This window comes from Pezoporus wallicus, unplaced genomic scaffold (assembly GCF_028554395.1).
Source record: "Pezoporus wallicus isolate ANWC-B61680 ecotype Strahan unplaced genomic scaffold, APGP_CSIRO_Pwel_v1 contig_593, whole genome shotgun sequence".
Lineage (NCBI taxonomy): Eukaryota > Metazoa > Chordata > Aves > Psittaciformes > Psittacidae > Pezoporus > Pezoporus wallicus.
The window spans coordinates 8,583,062-8,606,293 of record NW_026642342.1 but is presented as its reverse complement, the minus strand read 5'-3'; the positions used below and the strand labels follow the sequence as shown (position 1 = coordinate 8,606,293).

Genomic DNA, 23,232 nt, shown 5'->3' with positions numbered 1-23,232 from the left:
TGCTGGTCAAAAACCAGTATCATCCTTTAACTAAAAAGCCTCAACCTTATCTGAAATGTTTCACTTGAAAATGCAGACCACAGTTGCTCTATGAAACCCACCTGCCTCGTCCAAAATTTTTTTAACCAAACCAAGCACACATCTACAAGCTCTCATCGTGTAAAAATACCCGTGGAAAACTAAAAAACCCAAACAAGCCAAGACAGAAACTGCAGAATACCAAGCTCTAAGCCAAAAGAGTTGCAAAGAGAGATCTATGTCAGAGCTACAAGTCAGTTTAAAGACTTCAGACAGACAAAAGAAAGACCACAAAGCATTTTCATGAATAACTAAAAAATATGGGGGAGTGTTATTAGGTTACATGGACAGCAGTTTGAAACATGATTTGAAGCTAAATCCAGCCATGTCTTCATTAAGAAGATCTTAATATCATAACTATGTTTATCCAGTGGGTGATTCAGAGCAGGAGCTTTACTTAACTGCTATGAACCACTCTTAATCAAAGCCATGTTTGCTCTACCCAGAGAGCCAGTCTCACAAGGCTACGGCCCACCTCTGTGAAAAACACCCTTCAGTGTCCAAGAGGCCTACTTAAAATAAACTGATACTTGCATAAGCACATACTATACTTTAGAATAAACTGGATGGTTTTGTTATTTGGTTACACACACTGCTGAATTATTTTCAGTTTAGAACTGTAAGAAAATACTAAAAAAGAACTTGCAAGATTTCATCAACTCTATTTTTAAAACACTGATTTCTAACAGGGTGTCAGCTACTGATATCTGAGTTTAATTCACAGGAGGGGAATCCCTCTGTAGAAGCACTATATCCCGATGGTACCCAAGGTTCGGTAGCCCAGTAATCCTGCTACTGGTTGTAGCTTAGAACTCAGTACGATTGAAGTTGTGAGGCAAATGCCAATCTTCTGTCCTTAAGATAGTCAATGAAAGAGCAAAAGATGTCAGGTTCTTACTGGCACTGGAACATGAAGGACCCTCAGCTAAAGGAGCAAAGATACTTCCAGGTGGCATCACCTGCAGGACTTAGAATCAACAAACAGAAACCTAAACAAAAATAATTGATTCCTGTTTTCCCAGAATGATTCAACTGATTTTATTCTGCTCTTCCCCCTTCAAAAAAAATGCCTCTGGGCAGAGCATAAGGGAAACACATCATCACTGTTACTGAAGTTTAACAAGAGGCTAGTACATTGCACATTTCTCCCTCTCATTCTCTTCAGCAACCAGTCATTCTCTGATTTGAGTGCAGTGTACTGAAATTGAGATTATCTAAGTCTATCTAAGTGGGAGACTCTGCAAATGCGCTCAGTATTAGACTGCTGGCTGCCAGTGGCAATAACTCACAATGACAACTGTGGAACACCTAAACATCCTAGGACAGATTCTGGGCTGGAGAATGTACTAGACCTGAGGGTACTCTAGAGTTCAAGAGGCACAAAGTTCTAGGCAGCATGTGACCATTTTATAAAAACGGCAGTGCTTGTATGATTTCAGATGACTCACAAACAAGTGCTTAGATTTGCTTTGTATTGATTCAAAAACATGGGAGTCAAATGAGTAACACTTTCCAGCTCATTTCCAGTTCCATTCCAGTTTAGCACACAAGTGATTACCCAACTGGTTCAATAGCTCCAAAGCTGGTGACAAAGAAATGAATAGCTTAGGTTAAACACTTATCCATTTGAAGATGTAGGCTGCCCCAACTTCTCCAGGGCCCACACATCCCTGGCACCTCCAGGCCAGTGCTGCAGCTTTTCTAAATCTGGTTCACTACATCTGGCTTACAGAAATGAACAATTAGAAGCCATGGTCACAGAGCAGTGCTCCTCCAAGAAATCCATACCTATATGTGCATGCGCATGCATACACACACAGAGTGTGAAGCTCAAAGGCTTGAGGCTGAGCTATCATAACCACCAAGCAGTAGTTTAAGCAGGTCTAAACAAATCCACCACCCTGCACAAGCCCTTGTGACATCTACAGAGATGTAGCAAGATCTCATGAAGTGCCAGTCAACTGGTCCGCAATCACTGCACACCCTCAGCAGTCTCACTACTAAAATTCATCTTTTTGAATACTGAAATAGATTGTAAGCAATAATAAGAAAAAAGAAGACCTGGTTTTGCATGGATTTTCATTACATCTAAAGCAGTATTTGAAAACAGATGTCTTGGGGAGGGAGGCAGCAGCACAGCAATTCTTATACCTGTGAGATGGCAGTGAAGCACTGGTTCTTTTGGTCCTGTCTCACACCACAATTATGCCCCATACTTTCCCTTTAAAACCTACTTTTGAAGCTAAGTTAATTATTGGGCATAACACAGAACACAAGGACTTGTTAAGGAACAAAATTACTTCCACACTACCATTTTTTGACCAAAAAAGGTTTTAATCTAAATATTCATTTAATGAGTTTAATGAGCTTAAGGCCATTTTTAGGCACTCTCAAGTTTATGAAGTCCTTCTCCACAATTTCCCTCTGACAGGCTTCAACTCTGAAAGATTTAAGCTGCAGAGCTCCCGCTGACAAGGCATTTCCCCACCACTCAGGATACCTGAATACAGCTCTTACTGTTGCTGCATCTTCTACTCACTAGTGTATCATAGATGTAAAAAAAACTGCAAAAAACCCTCCTGGTTCCACCAAACAGTTATTAAATTAATAAACATCCACTTGCATTTTAAGCAGAGAAATAAACCAGTGAGTCTTCATCTGGGTTCTACAAGGATCCTATCACAATTGTTTAGTTATTTGAAATATTATTAATAGGACTACTTGTGATTTCTCTTCTCTTCTGTGCAGTCTATTTTCTTCACTACTTTCACAAGCTTATGTTTCACTTCCCATTTACATTGTATTAAATGCCTACTACGATGAGACCATGCAAATTCCTTCCTATTTCATTCCCAAATTCTGCTTTTTGTTGTATACATCTTTAGTTTCATATAAATGAGAAAACATGAATAGAATTACATAGCAAGACTAAACAATTTCTCAGTAATTAACTGTAATGAGCCATTTTGTGAAGCTGCCTCCTACTCTGCTCCAAATACATTTAAAGGCTTTGCTCTTTCTGACAAAAACAAACTCCAAAGCATGGATTGGAAAAGATTACGAACAAACACAGTAGTGTCCAGCTAACTGTACTTCAAAGACATGCTGTTGTCCAACTTGCTGTTTGATTTCAAATTTTACCACATGATAAATATCAAGAGTATTTCATCGCTCACATCATGTATATAGTAAATACTATCTGTAAATAGTCATTAAGAATAGTTTTTGTGCTGAAGGAAAAATTAAAGTATCTAACAAATGCAGTTTACCTTCAGCTATATTCATTACTAAAAAGCAAATCTATGAGGTTCCTTCACGTAACAAAACTGTAGATTTTAATTTGGTTTTGCTCCCCACGCCCCCCTTCTTTCAGGTAGGTACTGCCTCACCCCCTGGTGCTGCAAACTCAAGAATGTTGTGGAAGGGGCTGCAAGTTAGATGCCACAATGTATAAACTCCTGTTTCCAGTGTGGTTAGAGAAACTCTCCAAGAACATCAACTGTCTTACAGAACAGAAAGGTTTGAGTATCAATAGGGGACTGTGGAAGCAAGACAAGCAGGGGCTGAAGAAAGCAAGGACATGCACTCTCCTGCTCCAATTAGCCGCTCAACAGCAAACCTGAAATGCATTGAAAGGAATGGGGAAAAACATACAAAACTGAACAGAAAACTAATAAGCCTATTTACAAGTTGGGGGTTTTGGTTTATTTTGTACACTTCCTCCAAAATACTGAATTACAGAAGCTTTACGATATCCCTATTCCTCCTTCAAATTCAAGATCAGCAGTACAATGACAATCAATGAACAGTTTATAATATAGAATGGATCTGGGAGTGATTTTGAGACCAAATTTTCTAACATGAAACTAAACAAGCACATTCCCCAGTTCCAGTACAATCCTTTGCATTAATATCTACATTCATAGCAAGATTATTTTATCCCTTTCACTAGCTATTTTTTCTTCAATATAATAAAAGCTGGAATGCAAAAATAACTTGGTAGACTGCCCCCTTTAATGTCTCTTTATATAAAAGTTCTATGTATTAAAACCAGGAAAAATTCAACAAGTATGCAGGTACCAGGCTCTGCTCACGCATGTTAAAAACCAAACAAGAATGCACACACACACACACACACGCACAAAAAAAAAAAACCAAACAAGAAAGCACACAAAAAAAACCAAACAAGAATGCACATAAAAAAAAAAAAACAACAAACAAACCAACAGTTCAAATCTGGATTTGGACCTAAAAGTCTATATGAATAGTATTAAGATGTTTTACACTGCTTTTAACTACATCACCTCAAATTATAGAGCGCTTGATGCAAAAAAAAAAAAAAAAAAAACAAACCCAAAACAACCAACCAGAAACCTCTATTTTCATCAGCTTGCAATGCTCAGCATAGTAATTTAGACTGTATGACAGTTGTCAGCTTCCTTCATTAATGAAAAGGTTTCATTAGATTACAGAACTGTCTTTTCTACAGACATATTTCTGACAAAAGTAAAAGCTTTCTGTGGCATCAGAGAACACTACAGGGAGAAATTTACTTCTACATTGTGAGAAGGAGCAGAGCTGTAGCAGTACTTGGAGCTGTGACTTCCTGTAAGTACTCTCTTCAGTGCATTGCCATGTTTATTCTCCTCAGTGAAGACTGGCAACAGCTATGACCCTGTGTGACAGCACCACTGGCAGAGCATAGAAATACTTGGGGAATAAACTTCCTCCATAGGGAGAGCAACCTGCTTGGCAGGTGAACAACTGCTTACTTAGTATCATAGATGCTATGGTGAACAGAACTGCTCTAACCAGATTAAGAACAACTCTATATTCAGTGTGATCAAATCATAAAGCAGTTCCTGACATTGAAATGAACTATGAACAAGATGGAAAGAATAAAACACAACCCTCTTGACATTCTATGTAACATCTATAAAACCACAAGACTAAAGAGGAACCTGACAAAGGCTGAACTGAAAATAATCCGTGCTCTGACATTTTCCCAGGGGCAAGGTGCAGAAGGACTGAGGAGAGGAGGCAGCAGGGCATTCTGGGCAATGCATTTATCCTCCTGCTACCACTGGATTATGAGATCAGCATTTACCTCAGTTTCTGGCCATAGGTACCTAAAAGCTCTCTTCCCCCCCAAAAAAAGAGAATGAGCTCCTCCTTCTTCCAGAGCAAACCACTGGAGAGACTTTCTTTTTACAGCCACTTTACTACTTCAGAACAACTTTCTGTTTCAGAACAGGTTCCTTCACCTCCAAACAGCAATAATAATATAGGAGGTATGTAAACCTGGCACATAGAAGAGCACTGGAGCAGGAGAATTTGAACTTAAGAAAGTAATTCTTAAAGTATTAATATAAAAAATGTCATATTAATCAGAAATCAAAAAGTGTCTCTTGCAAATTAAAGCAAAGGCTTTTTCAGTGTTCAGAAAAACAGTAACAGTTTGACCATGTTAAAAACTTCTCACCACCACACTTGACAGCCAGTGATTTATTTACCAAGGGGTGCAAGTCTTGAGGACAGACTCAAAAACTATTTGCCTTAAGTCCCTTCAAATTCTCTCCCATGATAAGTCAGAAAGAAAACAAAGCCCCTCCATAATCCCATTTTACTTGTCACAAGTAAATCACAGGAAAGGAAAAAAGGTCCATCACAGAACGTAAGAAAATTAAATAACACTTAACACCATTTCACTTGCCACCAAGACATCTTTCTGATTAACTGGGTCTGCTCATCACCAAAACATAGAAGTTTGAGCTGAAAGTTTCAGGACTGCTGCCATTTCTGAAGACTCTTACCTTACCCAATAAGTTTAGCCAACCGCACTGCCTGTTTTTCAAAGAAACCACTATTACATAGGTAGAAACCATTTATTACTCCACAAATAGAGTTAAAAAATAGAGTAAAAAAATCACAAGCTAGTTTCCTGGCCAACAAGCCCCAACTGAATTAGCAATGAAGAAGCAACTTTTTGGCATCAAGAGGGCAGAAAAAATTCATAACAATTGGTATATATTAGGCCTGGCTCTTCTGAGCTTTATCAGCATTAGCACACCCAGCCTGCACATCTCATTCTCCTGAGCCAGGAACCCCAGAAGATCACTCTTAAGCCACAATATAGCAGTGTTTTAAAGTTGGCAAGTAGTGATAGGAAGACAAAAGGAGCCACCAAGCGCTGAAGGCCTCTTTAAACCTTGTAGTTGCATGCAATAAAAGTTAACGAGTTATCAAAGTACAAATAAATCTGAAAATACAGCGAGGTGACTTGTGAAATTCACATTAAGAAGAAAGTAACTCAAGGACACCAAATTGCTTAGCTGCAGTGATAGACTAAGGCAAGAATTGCTCTGCCTTCTCATGAAATTTACATAGAAGTTAACTGGAACAGGAATATTAACTCAGGGAAAACAGCTATAAATAGAAGGGGGCTAATCATTCAGATTTCTATTCCCATGACAAGAATACACTAAAGATTCTAACTTTTTAATATGATGCTTTTACAATACTTTAGCTGCTGTGCTACAGTCTGCTTCTACCTACTTTTAATGAATTATTTCTCCTTTTGTAATATAATAAAGAGGGTTTTCTTTCAACAAAAGCATTTTCCACAGACACTAGGCAAAATGAGGCTGTGCATCAGCTGAGGTGATTATATGTGGCCACTTAAATGGATCTTTTTAAATGGAGCCACTTAAAAATACATTTACTTTTTATCCATTCTAATATAAAGCACATGAAGCCTACTTGCTATTCACTTCAAATACCACAGCTGCTACAACCTATTTTTCAATTAAACATTTGTATTTACCCTAGACGAGCAGAGAATCACAGAATTGCTAAGGTTGGAAAAGACCTTTAAGATCATCTAGTCCAAGCATTAATGCAGCACTGCCAAGCCCACCATTAAACCACATCCTTAAGAACCACATGTACACATCTTTTAAACCCCTACAAGGGATGACAGTTGACATTACGCATGTTCAAGGACATAAACACAAGTTTACCAAGCAAAGACACTGTATAGATGAAAATATACCACGATAACCAAACGTCTTTAAGCTTGAACAGCAGGCATGTGACACACTTGGAAACAGAACCCAGTAATTACAAATCTCTAGGCAGTGCTTTACCCACAGTATTTCTCACCCAAGTAAATTAAAGTTGAAACTTTCAAATTAAACAAAATGGAGTAAAAGAAAACATAGAGAGAGAGAAGTTCTTCATTTAAAGAGTGGATCTAGATAAGGACTTGTTATTTTGTGGTGAATAGCAAACTGAGTATGAAGTGGGTTGTAATCCAGCCTATTTGCAGTGACAAATTGTGAAAGCACCCAATAGGCACATTCAATTTCCAAAGACAGAGCTGTTAGCAAATCTTGATGAATCCACTACAAACTCAGATGAGAAATTATGAGGAAAAGACTTGATTGTGGTCTTAGCATTATTTTGAACTTTTTAAATCACATCTTTGCATTCTTGCAAATCTCGCTTTTCCCAAAGGATGCAATTCCTACTAAATGGCCTTCACTATTTATGCAGTACTTTTTTTGCTCTTCTTAAACCCAGTGTATGAAGAGCTGCAGTGATTATTTACAGCACCCAAAGGAAGTACAAATTACTACAGCTATCAAAACAGACTACCATATAAAAACAAACAATGTTTATCTACTCGTGTCAGCTGAACTCTTATGAACTTCGGCAGAATGACACTGCATATAAAAAAATGGTATCCTGACACCTAAAGATTCAACAAAGAAAAATGCTTTTATTGTTACTCAGGTGAAAAATAATGTTAGAGCATTATGTTGAGCTTACTGAAATATTCAACATTGCTAGAGACCATCTAGTCAAGTGTAAATGTTTTTAATGAAAAATATTACTTCCTTCTATCACTACACTACTTCTGAAGTGCTGGGGAAGTAAAACTGGCTTAGGATGAAGCCTCGCTGTATTACACGGAGCTTAATACACACTTTAATAATGATCTCCCTTTATCTTCAAATAACATCTCAAATTTTGCAACAGTTTACACATAGCTTGGAATCATAAAATTCTTATTTAATGAAAACGTAGTTATGTAGATGGATGCAGCTTATCAGTTTATTAAAAAGTATTATTTTATTTTCAATAAAATATAAAAGGACTTTTGTCAGAACCATTGTGTCTGCCTTACGTGGCTATTAAAAAGAAGCTGCACAATATCAGCCTGATGACAACAGATAATCAGTCTCTCCCCATTTTTATTATTAACAACAGAAAGGAAAGTCTCTTTTTTTTGTTAGCAGAGTTTTGTGACAAAAAATTAATGTACCGTTTGCTGCTGACTATCTGCCAGACTAATGATGCATTTCTTCACTCAAGAGGGCTCAGAAACCACTACTCACTTTCCAGTCAGCATCTATCACAGATTCCCAAATACAGTCCTCCCATGAAAAGAAAACCAAGACAGCTCTTCTCACATACACACCTCTTCACACTTACATTATTACTACAAGTAAATAATTGAAAATACATCAGCAGATGCAGATGAGGGTTCTGCACCTCCCAAGATTATGGCTCAACCCTAATGCCATGATTCACCTGAAACTTCGATTCAAACATAACACAAGAAAACTGAAAGAATAATATCATACAATCAAGGAATCATTTCGGCAGGAACAGACCCTTAAGATCAAGTCCAATCATGAACCCAGTACTGCCAAGTCCAGCACTAAACCACGCCCCTAAGCACCACCACGCCTACCTACACCTCTTTTAAACACCTCCCAGGGATGGTGACTCCACCACTTCCCTGGGCAGTCTGTTCCAGTGCCTTATCACTCTTTCAAGAAGAAATCGTTTCTAATACCCAGTCTAAACCTCCCCTGGTGCAACCTGGGCCATTTCCTCTCCTTCTATTATTGTTACCTGGGAAAAGAGACTGACCACCACCTTGCTACAATCTCCTTTCAGATAGCTGTAAAGCTACAGTTCCAATTCTATTTATTTTATTAGGTTTCGACTCATTATTGCGTGCTGTAGATCTCCATGAATTAGTAACAGGACTTGGCCAAATGTCAATCAGACACAGTAGAATGTATTTCATATGCCTCTATGGACTTCATACACATATATGCACCACCTCTGTTCTACAGCTGCCTGTGTATGAAATACCTCTTCTTTACTTAGGGGATCTCTGCTTATGACTCAGACAATCCTCCTTAAATATCATAGAATCCACCAGGTTGGAAAAGATCTTTAAGATTATCAAGTCTAACCTTTACCCCAGCACTGCCAAATCCACCACTAAACCGTATCACTAATGGCCTCGTCTACAAGTTTTTGGACACTTTCATGGACAGTGATTCCACCACTGCCCTGGGCAGCCTGTTTCAATGTCTGACTACCCTTCTGGGGAAGAAATTGTTCCTAATATCCAGTCTAAACCTCACCCAGCACAGCTTGAGGCCATTTCCTTTTGTCCTATCCCTTGTTTATTGTGAGAAGTGCCCAGCCATCTCCTGGCTCCATCCTCCTGTCAGGCAGTTGTAGGGAGTGATGAGGTCCCCCCTGAGCCTTCTCCAGACTGAACACCCCCAGGTTCCTCAGTTGCTCCTCATCAGACTTCTGCTCCAGGCCCTTCACCAGGTTCATTGCCCTGCTCTGAGCAGAGACCCCTCTGCAGAGCCTTCATACCCTCCAGCAGATCAACATCCCCATCCAACTTGGTACCACCTGCAAATTTATTAAGGGTGCGCTTGATGCCCTCATCCAATCTTCAGCAAAGATATCAACCACTGATATCTTGAATTGCATCCTTAGCAGAGCATAAAGATAACTAGTTTGTAAATTCAGAGGTCTTCCTCTGTATCAGCTGAAACAAAAGGAAGAAATTCAGCACTAAAGGCTAGAAATACAAATACTGCAAGCCCAAATGATTTTCAGAGCACCACAGAGTGGAGAATCCCAAAGGCCTTGCCTGCCTTAGCAACACTCGTTTAAGTCCATCTGGAGAGAAAAGCCAAAAACACAATCCAAACCACACACCAAAACCAACATCTCAACACCAGATACTGCCAGCAATCTTCAAGTATTGAAACATACAGGATCCAACAGCTGGCCTCCCAGCATCACAATTTCTACAACACCAACCCCCACACCTCTCTGGTGAGCCCTTACCATAGTAGTCCACTCATTTCCTAGCCTGGACCTCATCTGTGACTACTGATTTCCTTCCCTCCCTCAGCTGTCACTCAAAACTCCCTTATTCTGCAGATTCAGTTTTACAGAACGTTATACTCCATAAAGCTTGAATTACTTCTAACACACACCCTCACAACAGGACTCCTCCAGGGCACTGCAAGGAACACTAGCCTATGCCTCCAAGAACCAGCAGTCAGTCAAGACACTTGACAGAGTGAACACTCCTATATGGTTAACACACAGGTCCTTAATGTCTTTGAGGGTTGGAAAGGAAATAATGGAGGATCTGGGGAGAATAAGCCAATAGTAATACATTTAACGACAAGCTAAAATAAGAAAGAAAGAAGAAAAAAAAAAGAGAAAAGGTATAAACGCAGGAATACCAAAAGGTGCATGAAGTGGAAAAAAGTACAGGCATAAGGACCAAAGTGCTTTTCAACAACAGAGGAACGAATTTTGAGGCATGAAGCCAATCAGGAAGAGAACACAGTGCCCAATTTCAGAATAACATTTTATGTGTTTCTTTGTACCACAGTAACTTTGTACTTAGCTTTGAGTTTCTACTGACAACATTTACCTTACAGAAAACCATCATACTGCAGTACTTGAAAGCAGTCTTTTGGGGGGTTATTTGTAGCAACACAAATATAATCAGGTTTTTGAATCAGGTATGCTTTATGTTTTTCTGTTATTAACATCCTATACTCATGAACAGCAAATTGTTAACTGAAAACAACACAGCACATTTTGAAATAATCATCTTTCATTCTTAGGAAATAAAATGATGCAATCATATCAAAATCCATCTCTCAAGCACCTTATTTATAAAAGATAAAAAAAGACGTTGCTCAATAGATAGCTACCACAAGAACCTCAAGCACTACAAACGTTACTGGTTGTTCTATTTCCTAGGCACTTTTCACAATATCACCTACCTACTCTGGTTTCTAAACTGCTTCTAGTACTCTGCAGCTGCACACAAACACAGGTCTTCCACATTAAACCCGTAAGAAACCCACTTGACAGCAGGACTGTGAGCCTCTTACAAAATGTCAGGTCAATCCTACAGAATGCCAGCTATTGCACATTCCACACAAAAGCTTTCATAAACAACTGACTTGTCTTACGCCTATTTGTGAAGTATTTCATTAATTTGTTAAAGACACCTTCTCTGCATTCAGACAGCAAAGGGCTTTCAAGAAACTCTGAAAACCAGCAAATGCTACATAACAAGACTGTATCATAAAAGCAAACACACACCAATATTCTCGTTAATTCTTATTAACTGAAACAGTTGATACAAACTCCACATGTACATAAAATAACTCATTGAATGCTCTCATAGTCCTTTTTTTTAATCCAGTGGCTATATGTTGCCTGGGGGCAAGGGGAGGACAGGAATGATCCAAAGCCAAAGCAAAGAGTGCAAGCCGCTCCTAAGGCACTCCACAACACTTAAAAATATTCATCAGCTCCAAATTAACACATGAACAAGGGTCTCTGCCTTCTGCTCTGGATACAAGAATTCTGGGAACAGAAGCCTCAGAAAAACATTGTGAAAAGCTTAGACTTTTCAGTCTAAACCTTTGATAGTCATGCAATCCCAGACTGGTTTGGGTTGGAAGGGACCTTAAAACTCATCTAATTCCAACCCCCTGCCACAGGCAGGGACACCTTCCACTAGCCTAGGTTACTCCAAGCCCCATCCAACCTGGCCTTGAACACTGTCAGCAATGGGGCAGCCACAGCTTCTCTGGGCACCCTGTGCCAGCACCTCAGCACCCTCACAGGGAAGAAATTCTTCCTAATGTCTGATCTCAATCTCCCCTCTGTCAGGTTAAAGCCATTCCCCCTTGTCCTAGTGAACCCCAAAAGACAGCCATGAGAACACACTTATCACTTGGGTCTCAGAAAGAAATTGGAAATCAGGATTGCGACCCTCTCCTCTCTTGCCAGTGAATTCACGCAAAGAAGAAAGATACCACCACATACAGGCCCAAAAATTAAACCTACAACAAGGGACAAGGAGGGGAGGAGGTGGGATGGGTGGGTGTCCTATTATAGGATATATCTTCCCCAATCAGTCGTCATGGAAGGGATGGGGAATGTATTTATTCAGCCATTATATGTGTAATAGTCACAATTCTTCACCATCTCTTAAATGTACTTTATTTTTAGAAGCAGACCTATTCAGTCAGGTCAACTCACTCCATTCAGCATTACATGTACAGTGAAGTTACACAAGCACAAAACTAGATGCTGGTATCTCTGATGAAGATATTTTGATGTAGAACTCATAAAGCTATTCTAAAAATCACAATAACTTCTGTAAGTAATAGCAAGTTATTTTGGAATCAGAAAAGCACCCTTTACAATACAGTTTCATAGTGAAAATTTAATGCAATGACACCAAACATATGCAAGTTCAACAATTTCAAAAGAAACAAAAGCTCTAAATAGCAAGTTTTTATTAAGTATATTTTGCTTCAAGAGAAAAATTACAGTACTCATCTTTCTTGTACTCTTTTTAAATACCCAAAAGAAATATATAATTTACATATGTAGATTTAGCTCCAGAGACACAAAATTACTCCAACTTCAATTAACTCACAATTCCAAGAAAGTGAATAATTGAAATTCTCACAGCTGCCCCCCTCCCTTCCTGCCTCCCTCCTATTTAATGGAACTAAAAGAGATTCAGGGCATTCTTCTCTACAGCCAGAGCCGTGAAGTAGAAGTAGCAAAGATGGTACCCAAAGACTGTCTGAGTCCTCTATGTGCAAACAACTAGAGTGAGGAAAGGTTGTATTCTGTAGCTAACAATTCAACTTTGGCTACCTAGAACTGCCAAGACCAAACAAATAAACTATATATATATATATATATATATATACACCCCTCCCCACCCCAAAAAACAGGATTATCAGTGGGAGACAGTATAATTGCTCCAATCCTGCTTCTCAAAGGAAGCTTTTTTGACACATCAGTGCCACTATTTGTTTCTTTCATCTTCTGAAGCCAATATGTAAATTCAATTATTTTGGTAGCTACATACCCACAAGCATTTGCACATAACGACCTCACTCTGCCACTCTAATATATGTAAATGGAACCACATTCCTGAATTTAGTTCCACCAGAGGTTGAGATACCAATATTTACCCATGTAAAACTGACAGACTGTAAAACAGATTAGTCAATGTTGTGCCTAAACTAACTGGTACTTCAGGTATTATACAAATACATGTAACCTTCACCTTGCAGAACCCCTGCTTTGTGATTTCCGACAGAACTGTCACACTGGTACCTGCTGCTAACTGTGGACCCTAAGTACACACCTTACCAACCCAAAGCTTTTGCTTACAAGTTTCTATTGTGATTTCTAAAACTAAAGTACTAAATAGTTACATTTCTAATGCAAGATGATTTTAGCCACCAGATGTGATTTAGTTATCAAAACAAACCATATTGAAACTTTCACATGGTGACCGACTGCAAAGATTAACAACACTGCCACAAAACAAATTGTTTAATGCACTCAGACACTAACACTGACATTGTTTTAGCCCTCCACAATTCAAAGTCATCATAATCTGAGGCAAATGAAATGAGATGTGAGATGCAGCATGGAACACTATGTGTCCCCATGCTCCAAGGGTACCTGTTTGAGTACAAACACACATTTACTAAAAAAAAAAACAACCAAGCAAGTTTTCCTATGTAACTGTGGAAATAATGCTTATTTCAGGCTTTTCTCTCCTGAACTGCTTTCACAACAACTGCCAGCTGTGAAAAAGGGTGAACTTCATGGTCTGCTGCTGCCAAGAGCATCAAGTCAGAAAGTCCACCTGAAGCAGAAGCAGCTCCCTGGACTTCGCATTAAAATACAATCCCTTAGCCCACGACCGAGCAACCCCTGTACTGATTTTCAGGTAAGTTAATTGGTGGCAACTTTTAGAAAGCTAAAAGCAAAGCTTCCACGTGTACCTAGGCCTATGAAGAAGTACTTCAGCTCCTTGAACTCTGTGCCTCTGGTCGCTGGAACACAACACCAGCTTGCATTTCCACCCCACTCCTAAGTCACACCAGTTAGTGTTCTTCCTGCACCCTCCTCGTGGATATGGCATTCTGGCAGCTTGTATTTTTACAGGATTTGGGGTTTATATTTCACATTTGTGAAACAGAGCATACTGCAGACATATGCAAACTATTTAAAACATGCACAACATTTCAGAAGCCTACTGACTCTATGTTTAACTTGCAAGAAAGGAGCAGTGAAATCAGGCAGGAGAGGCAGGATACATTCTAGCATAAGAATCAAAGATTTTCTTTCCTTTCTTTTTCTTTTTTTAAGGCTTTCCTACACTAGAATTTGGAGTTCTGCCAAAAGTCTATAGACAATTGGAGAACTAGCAAGTGTATGACATCAGATATTCCAAGGAAGTGAAACCTGACTTAACGGAAGTGATTTTTATTCAAGAAAACCAGATATTTAAACAGGCATCAACAAAAATACTTTAAGACCATGTACGGAGGAAGCTCCTTTTAAAAAGATTCTTAAAAAATATTCAACTCCAGGCTGACCCCCCCATCCAAACACATTTCCCAGTCAATCCATAACAAAACAGTCTTGATGCTATTGACATCCCTGATAGTCCTTTTTAAAAAGGCAAAAGAAAACCAGTTACCAAACAGGTTCTGTCCAATAATCCTTTGCTTTCTTTCACTCTTCTGAAAAGCACTGCTTGCTGGCATGAAACTTCAAAGGCCTGGAAAACCATCATCAGATGGAACTGAAGACTCCAGATCGAAGTATCCAAGTGAGCTGGTGATTGATTCCCCAGGCACCTTAATGCATTCCACTACGCAACCCTTTGCCAAGTGTCTGGGTGCCCAGTATTTCTCTATATGCAATTTTCCTAACAGCAAGTGCGTTATAAAGTTTTATTTCACCTTTTAATTGATCTTTTAAGACCTATAGTTGTGGGGGTCTCTTAACTAATGCTACAGACCACAGGCCAATCAAATTTCCGTGACACCCTTCATGTACTCACATAACCTTGAACCCTAAACTACAAGCCTGAAACCATAAATAACATGTGTCTGGGGTTCCTAGCAATGCCCAGTTTCAGGAGATTACAAAGCCTGAACAATTCCCAATATCAACAGTGTAATAGCAGCATTGACTTAGAGAATACAGAACACTTACTTTGGCTACAATGGCAATTTCAAATGAACAAAACTCATCAATGTATCTGGTGACAAGAAAAGTGTAAATGCTTAAAGTTCTGGCAGAAAACCGCTAAAGCTTTCTGGGTTTTAGAAGGCATCCAGCAAGACATGCACTGATGCTGGACAGGCCATTCTGGCATGAAGTTCTCCCCTTCTCTTTCAGGAACTTTTAGTGTACATTAGTCCCTTAATGTGCACATTAGTCCCTTACACAGAAACAAGCCCTCACCTATGGAAGAACTTAGCTGCCTGTTGAGAAACTACCCGATGGCACCACAGGGCCAAAGCGGTCACCCCGCGTTCCACGCCCCTCGGGCTGCACACGGAACAAACATCCAACTGCAAACACATAAACACTACTTTTTCCACACAAATTCCTGCGGTTCAGGACGGAAACAGCGCTCGGAAACTCAGCTGGAAACAGCCGGCGGCACCGAATAACCTGAACGCCCCTTAAAGATCACAAACGATGGCCAAGGGCCGTCAGGGCGGGCTCCTCCGCTGCCCAGCCCCCTCACCCCCCGTCGCCCGCACCCCACTTGTTGCGGCGGCCGTTAACCGTCGCTCCTCGCTGCGCAACGCACAAAGGGCGGCCCCGCGCTCCTCACGACTGCTGACAAACGGCCTCTGCCGCCGGCCGAAACCTGCCCCCGCGCCGGGAAGAGGGCAGCGCCTCCCGCCCGGGTTGAGCAACCCCCGTGTCGCAACGGGTGGCAGCCGAGAAGAGCGCTCCCTCTTCCTGCGGAGCTCGGCGCCGCGGCGCAAGGAGGCACCGAAACAAGCCGAAGGGAAGCCCCGCCGCACCTCGGCCCCCCGCCAAGCAGACCTGCCCGCCCGCGGATGTCCCGCCGGTCCGTCCCGTCTCTCCTTCAGAGCGCAGCGTCCGCCCGCCTGCCGTCGCACACCCACCTGCCCGTGCAGCAGCGGCCGCCGCCGTCTCCGTCGCCGCCCGCAGCCAGCGCGGCGGCCCTGGCGCTAGCGGGGAGCCTGCTCCCTCACGCCGCCACCGGCAGCGACCGCGCCGCGTTCCTGCGTCCTCCGAGCGTACAGCCCCGGTGCCGGGGTTACCTAGGCGATAGCTTCGCCTACGGGTCCTGGCCCCGCCCCCTTGGCCGCTGGCCGCCAATCCGCTCGCAGCTTTCAGTATCAAACCTCGGGCGCCGACCAATCGGGCGGCGCGTCCCCGCCCCGTCTGAGCGCTCCCGGGTCCATTTTCCCGTGAGGGGCGAAGCCGGCCCCGCGGAGCCAGCGGTGAAATACCCCTTTGGGAGCTCCAGCGGAGCTCAGCAGCGACCGCGGCCTCCCCGCCCGCTCATCTGCTTTCCCCCGCTCCTTTGGCGCTCCCTGGCCGCGTTCCTCACTCGCAGTGCCGGCCACCGCGGGGGTAAGCGCCCCAACGCCTCCTCCAGCGGCCGGGCTCAGGCATCAGGACGGGTCTAAGCGTGGTCTAGGAGACTGAAAGAGGCAGTCGTTCTGTTCTCACTGGAAAAGGCTCATCAAAGAGCAGGCTTCGCTAAGTGGCTTTTGGAAATCAGCAGGGAAGACCTCATTAGAGCAGCTTATTGCCTTGCCAATGATTTCCGTGATACAGCCTCGTTTTAAGAGCCTTGGTGCTGAGCTGTTAGGAATAATTGCATTGAAAGGGGTATGTGTAAAAAATCGGTGGCTTCTTCAAAGAAGCAATCAAAGAAACACAATGCAGAATGTAACTAGTAATGAAGCAACTTGGTTTTGCATGCAGCTAGCACCGTCCCCACCCACTGAAATCAGCAGAAACATTCCTACTACCTTTAATGAAAATAGGGCAAGGCATAGCATATCCCTGTCCACATTCAAAGACTATGATCATATTATGCATACTTTAACATCCTTATGCTAATAATCAAGCTGTATTACTAGTCTTGTCTATTCTACTCTGCTCATTTTCCCAGTTATTCCAGTTCTGACAATAGAAAGATGGACAATCTACTTCTTCATCAACCTCACTTCCCAATGCTCAAGGCATTAAAACTTCATTAAATCTGGGTTAGAAAACATCTAGGGGATGTTTAGTTGTTTGTTACAAACAAACCAATGCACTGCAACAAGGACTGACTGGAAATTTATGGGAAGGACAATGATCTCTCCACTCTTTTCAGCAAATGGGTTTTGCACTCACAGTGGGCACACAATACAACATCTAGGCAAATCTCAGTGGAAGGGCAGAAGTTAGTAAGAAGCCTTGCCTACCGCGTGTCAGTTGCCTTCACAGCTCGTCTGTTGTGTGCACCAACTAACAGTTCCCCTTCCTGCTTTTAACCAGTTCTTCTAAGGCCGCTCAGTACCACAAGGCGCTGTTTCTGACCTTGCTGCTGCTTCATACCGCAGGAGTGTGGTAACTTCACTTGACTTCCCCTCTTCCTGGAAGAAAAAGCCAATAGTTTTCAAGCAAAACTTGTTTATGATCTTGTTTGTACAGATCGTACAAAGACATCATTTCTATAGATAGTGCTCTATATAATGAAGTTCAGTTCAGCACATTGACTCTTTTGTTTAAAGTTTACATTGTTACTTATTTCTGAAAAATAAGGTATTAATGAAATGCAGCAGTGCAAAAACCATCCCATTTTCAAACCATTCTAATAATTGTGAGTTTGACATTAAATATCCATATAGTCTTGGCTTAGGTATTCACATCTTGGCTTGCTAGTTGGCCTCACTTATGACAAATGGGTTCGTACCTGGAAAGGATAGATAATGTGTTTTTTAGAAAAGAGCTACTGGCTCTGGATCTTGCACCTTTAGGTTGTTGTTCTACAGGACCCAATGTGGACTTTGTAAAGCGTAAGTCAACTATGTGAGTGATTTACCAGACTGAGCAGAGGGCTACAATCCAGAAATTTCAAAATCTATCTATTGTGCTGCCATCTTCTCCATTTAATAACAATGCCTTAAAGTATCTATCAGGCATAGAGCCCCAAGCACTTAAAAATTGTCTTGTATAGACTATTTCTGCTATATCTATGAATAGCATTTAATGAAATCTGCCTATGCAGAGTTTTTCTGTAGGACTGTAATCCCTGACTTCAAATTTCTTCTCCATTCTGTGTTTTAATGCCTCCAAATACAATATCAGTATTTAGCAGTAGGAGCAAAGAGACCTCAATCAGTACTTATCAACGTATTTCAGATTATAGTCAATTAACTTGCATGCTATTCATGCTCTTATCACACATAGAGTTACGGACGGTGTGTGCAATATGAATAAGGAACTCATCTTGAAACATCTTAAAGAAACTTTCTTATACCCTAATGTGGCAATGGAAAAAAAAACCAAGGCTTTAACTAAAGGCTTTAACTATAATTTTACTTTTCAATTTCCTTACCTTTAGGTTCTCTTTCTTCCCACCCCCCTTCACAAAACAACCAATATTCTACTACTTATTCTACACACACACACACACCCCCCCAGGCTATTGTTACATGTGTTGTCAGAATAACAAGAGTTTTGTCTAAAAAAGCTGTATCTGAGTCATGTCTGCATGTGAAACAGCTGTACACCTAGGGCATACTCTTGGTCACTTGAAAATGGGTCATTTTCAGCATTCTGGGTGTACTTTATTTTATCACTGTATCACCGCAGTGGTCAGAAGAAAGGAACTAACACACAAGTCATCTGTGCATCTGTGGACATCACAGAGCTGTGGCAGCAGACCCAGATGGAGGGAGAAGGAAAATCTAAGTGGAAATGCCATGTGAAGGACATTCGGCCTAATGTAGAAAAAGCTGGTCTGAAAAGAACTCAAGTTAGTAAGGACAACAATCCAGAACACAGCTGAGTATTAGAAATAATTGCTCACAAGACTTAAATGCTCATAGCAACTTGCTAGTGCCCAATATTGGGATACAATGGCAACATCTTCAAACCAAATCAGCTTTGTGTAGCTAATGAGGAATGTTTTGTGGTGAATACAGAATACCATGAGAATCTCTCATGAATACTTGTTTTCTTAGAAATGATGATAAAAAAAAAGAAGTTATATTCAAAATTATGTGAGCAATGGTAGGGAGAATAATGGTCATTCTACACTGTGTGGTCATTCCTTTGTCAGCATGCTGGCAAATAAAAGGCTTCAGAAGATCTTGTGTATGAAAAATAACATGACAGTCTCCTCAGCAGTCACTAGAAAAAAGGCCAGTTTGAATTATAACATTCAAAAAATAGCTTACCTGGAATTAAGAAAAACAACTTTCATGCCCCATTGTAAATCCCTTCATCTACACTAGAAAAACATGTCCCCTGTTACCTGAGGTTGTAGGTTGTTACCATTTGGGGGACAGAATCTCTCTTTAGTCACTGAAATTCAAGTGTTGTTAAGCAGCAAGTAAATAATTTTGGTGTGACTCTTTCAAGCCATGTGTTTGGAAAAAAAGTCACAAGAACCAGGTTTAACCATTGAAGTCTATATTTAATTTCCTAAAAAGCAAATACTGAGATTCCCAAGGAATTTTGTACGCTGAAAGTAAATGATATGATAGAGAAGATACAGTACGTGGATAGTATGATCCACATACTGTAACAGTCTCAATAAAAGCTGGCTTGCTGGATTGGACCTTCCCCATCTCTGCAGACATTAGACCACTCTTTGAAATCAAAGCTGGCCATTGCCATTAGTGCCTCTCAGGGTGCACTGATAACAGCATGGTGAAAAACTCAGCAGAACACACTCGCTCAATTTCATAAGAGTAACAGTCCCTCAAAGGTGGTTCCGTACAGCATGCTGCTCTCCTTGCCTGCCTTTACACCAGCATGTGTGTCTATAATAAGCTTCTCTTTGTTTCTCACACTGACTCCGGTGAAGGGGGAGGCAGCAGCAAATAATGGACTGAGTGACATTCAGTACCAGACTGCAAATGCAGATGTCAGACAAAACAGATGCTGAATTCAGCTAATGAAGCTACAGCTTGCAGCAAGAACAAGCAGCTTTTAACAGTGCTTTGCTAAACCAAGTTATTTAATACATGTAAAATTTAGTGGAAAAGTTCTCTGAGAACTTATAGCATGTGTATGGAAGCCAGAGAGGCAAACCATCCTCTTACCTACAGCAGCACCTCAAATAGCCAGCAGCATTGATACCCAAACACTCAGCATCCTGACATTTCACTGTTCCACTCCCCTACAGTCAGAGGCCTCTCATCTTAAAGTTTTAAGCCTAACTTCAATGACATAAAGCCACTTGAAATAGAAGGCTGGAGGAACTCAAGCTCCCTAACCTCCCATAGCCTCTGTAGCACGCCAGAAGTGTCAGGAGGTCAACTGATCCACACATCAGGGCAGACAGAGCCCTGCTGTGAATGAGTGAGCTCAGTTCCTTCCCCTTTTTGCCACCTAGGCAAGCTGCATGAGTAGGTCCAAACTGGAGAGAGGCCTTAATGCACCAAATCTCTCCTGGAGCACCGGCTTTGTACATTATCCTGCAGAGTATGACTGCTTCTCTGGCTCCCTACACCTGGGACTGGGGGATTGGAAAGGAGAGTCCCTCTGTACTGAGGCTGCAAGTGTGCCAGTAAGAGTTGGGAACAGAATACTCCTACTTTGCGATGTAAACCTACACCTAGAAGGTACATCATTGTATTGTACTGTATAATATCTCCACATAGTTAAAACTTTTCCTGCTTCTTAACACAGGTTTTGCAAAACCAGTTCTATTCAGGACTACAAAATAACTTTTTTCATCAAAAAATCTTGAATAGCCAGTGCCTAATAGAACCAGGACTTGTGCCCACGTGTACTCTCACACACCAGACAGCCAAGTCTCCCACCAGCTGTTACCTCGGCTGCCCAATTTATGGGCTTGACCTCATACCCAGTATTAACATATTTGTGTAATAGAAAGCAGCACTGGTTTGTCAGAATTGCCAGGTTTCAGATGAGGCGCTGAGTTCCCTTGTGTTATTTCTGCTGACTTTTCTAATCAAATATAAAGATCCCATGACACATTTTGACAGAAAGTAGGGCACAGCCAGCTTATTTATTCTTTTGCTAAAAATAGGCTTCAATGTCCAGCAGGTTGCAATGTGTTAGATAGCACTTTGAGTCTAACAGCTGCTGTACCTGCCTTGACACAGCTCTATTAGCAGTTCATCTTTGCCATATGTTCATTATGAAAGTCAAACATCAGGCTTCACAATTACTTCAGTAGATCCATTTTGTTAAAATGCTTACTAGGATTAGACTATCCAGCAATTGAAAAGGCAATAAAAGACCTTCTCATTCTTACCAGAGGAGTTTCTGACACCCTTCCAAGCACAGCGCAGCAGTTTTACATCTCTTGGGTTAATGGTATATTACTATTATCAGCGAGAGGCAATGACTAAGAGGAGATTTGTTACAGGAACTGGAATTCAAATGATTCAAAGAAACCCACCTTCTTTACATATTTATTTTCCAGCTACCCTTTTTGTCTTATTCTGATAACAGAACGGATATAAGCATGAAAATTCATAATGATCATGAATAATACTGAGTCTATCACATCTTCTAATGACTATAGATCTGAAATATGCTATTATTCCTCTTTTTGGCCTTGCAGAAGACTTTCAACTGATGTTATATCAAGTTTGCTTAGAGAAGTTCATTGTCAAGCCACAGTGGTGTAAGTCACAGTAAAATTTCATTTTGTGTAGAACCACTGTAAGACAGAAAACACAGATTCTTTAACCCCAATTTACATGGACGTGGTTACCCTGTGACTCAAATACATTTAGTGACCTTCAGTACACAGTGAGTATCACTCTGGATTTGGTCATGTGCCATTTGTGGACCATGAAAGACTTGCTCAAAAACAGATCTTTCTTTATCTTGCCCAAGTTATATGTCATGTGCCAAAGAAAGAGAGAAAAGCGAATGTGATATATTACTGCTACCATAAAACACAGATAATTCATTAACATTTTGCTAGCCCATAGAAAACCAGGATAACTTCAACCTCGTTGATAATTACACACTACTAGAAAGCTACTTTATCTATCTACACCTACATATAGGGCAAACTGAAAAAGTTCATGCGAAATGTTACAAATCAGCAAGTACAAGAAAAACAAGGGCTACAAGCAACATCAATCCTCTGAAAGTACCAGTTCTTAGCTACAAATGGACTTTTATTTTGGATTCCTTATTTAAAATTTCAGGTTTTAAATTCTTCCCTGTGGTGAATGTGCTACAATTTTAATACTATTTATGAGTTCCTATTTTTAAAAGGACTATAAAAGATACATATATCTAGCAGATAGGCATTCCAAAGGCATTTATAGATTTCTTAAGGATGCTTCAAGTTTCTAGAAGCTTCTCTAATACTAATTCACTAACATCTAATCATATCAATGCCCTTTTGTTATACAACTCTTATCCTACACTAAGATCACTGCAGAGTCACCAAGACACACTGAAATCAGTGAGAATCACGAATATTCAGTGCTCTGCTGAAACAACCAGAAACACTTTCTCTCACAGCTCTATTAATTTCACTTCCCATGATCAGGAGCCCTGAGTGCCAGCCTCAGAAAAAACAGCATTCCGACGCATTTCAGACCAGCGTCCACAAAGCGCGCAGCCAATGCAGGAGACATTCTGGTAGTGCATCTACAGTACTAGCTCATCTCACAACACTCGGCACAATCTTGGGTTGAATCCTGAATCAGGAAGACTCATGTTATTTCTAGGAATTACATTTTAGGCAGTTTCTTG

The 23,232-nt window shown here is 40.8% G+C and overlaps 1 protein-coding gene across 2 annotated transcripts in view; it reads right to left on the bottom strand.

The window, feature by feature from the left end:
• PIK3CB (phosphatidylinositol-4,5-bisphosphate 3-kinase catalytic subunit beta) overlaps nt 1–23,232 on the bottom strand; it is a 103,175-nt gene that overhangs the window by 64,778 nt on the left and 15,165 nt on the right. The window contains exon 1 of one of the 2 annotated variants that reach the window (XM_057429034.1): nt 17,736–17,834. The exons of the other annotated variant lie outside the window; for it this stretch is intronic. The gene's annotated coding sequence lies outside the window, so the exon portion shown is untranslated. Of the gene's footprint in view, nt 1–17,735; nt 17,835–23,232 lie in introns of those variants that run through there. 2 annotated transcript variants of the gene reach the window in all.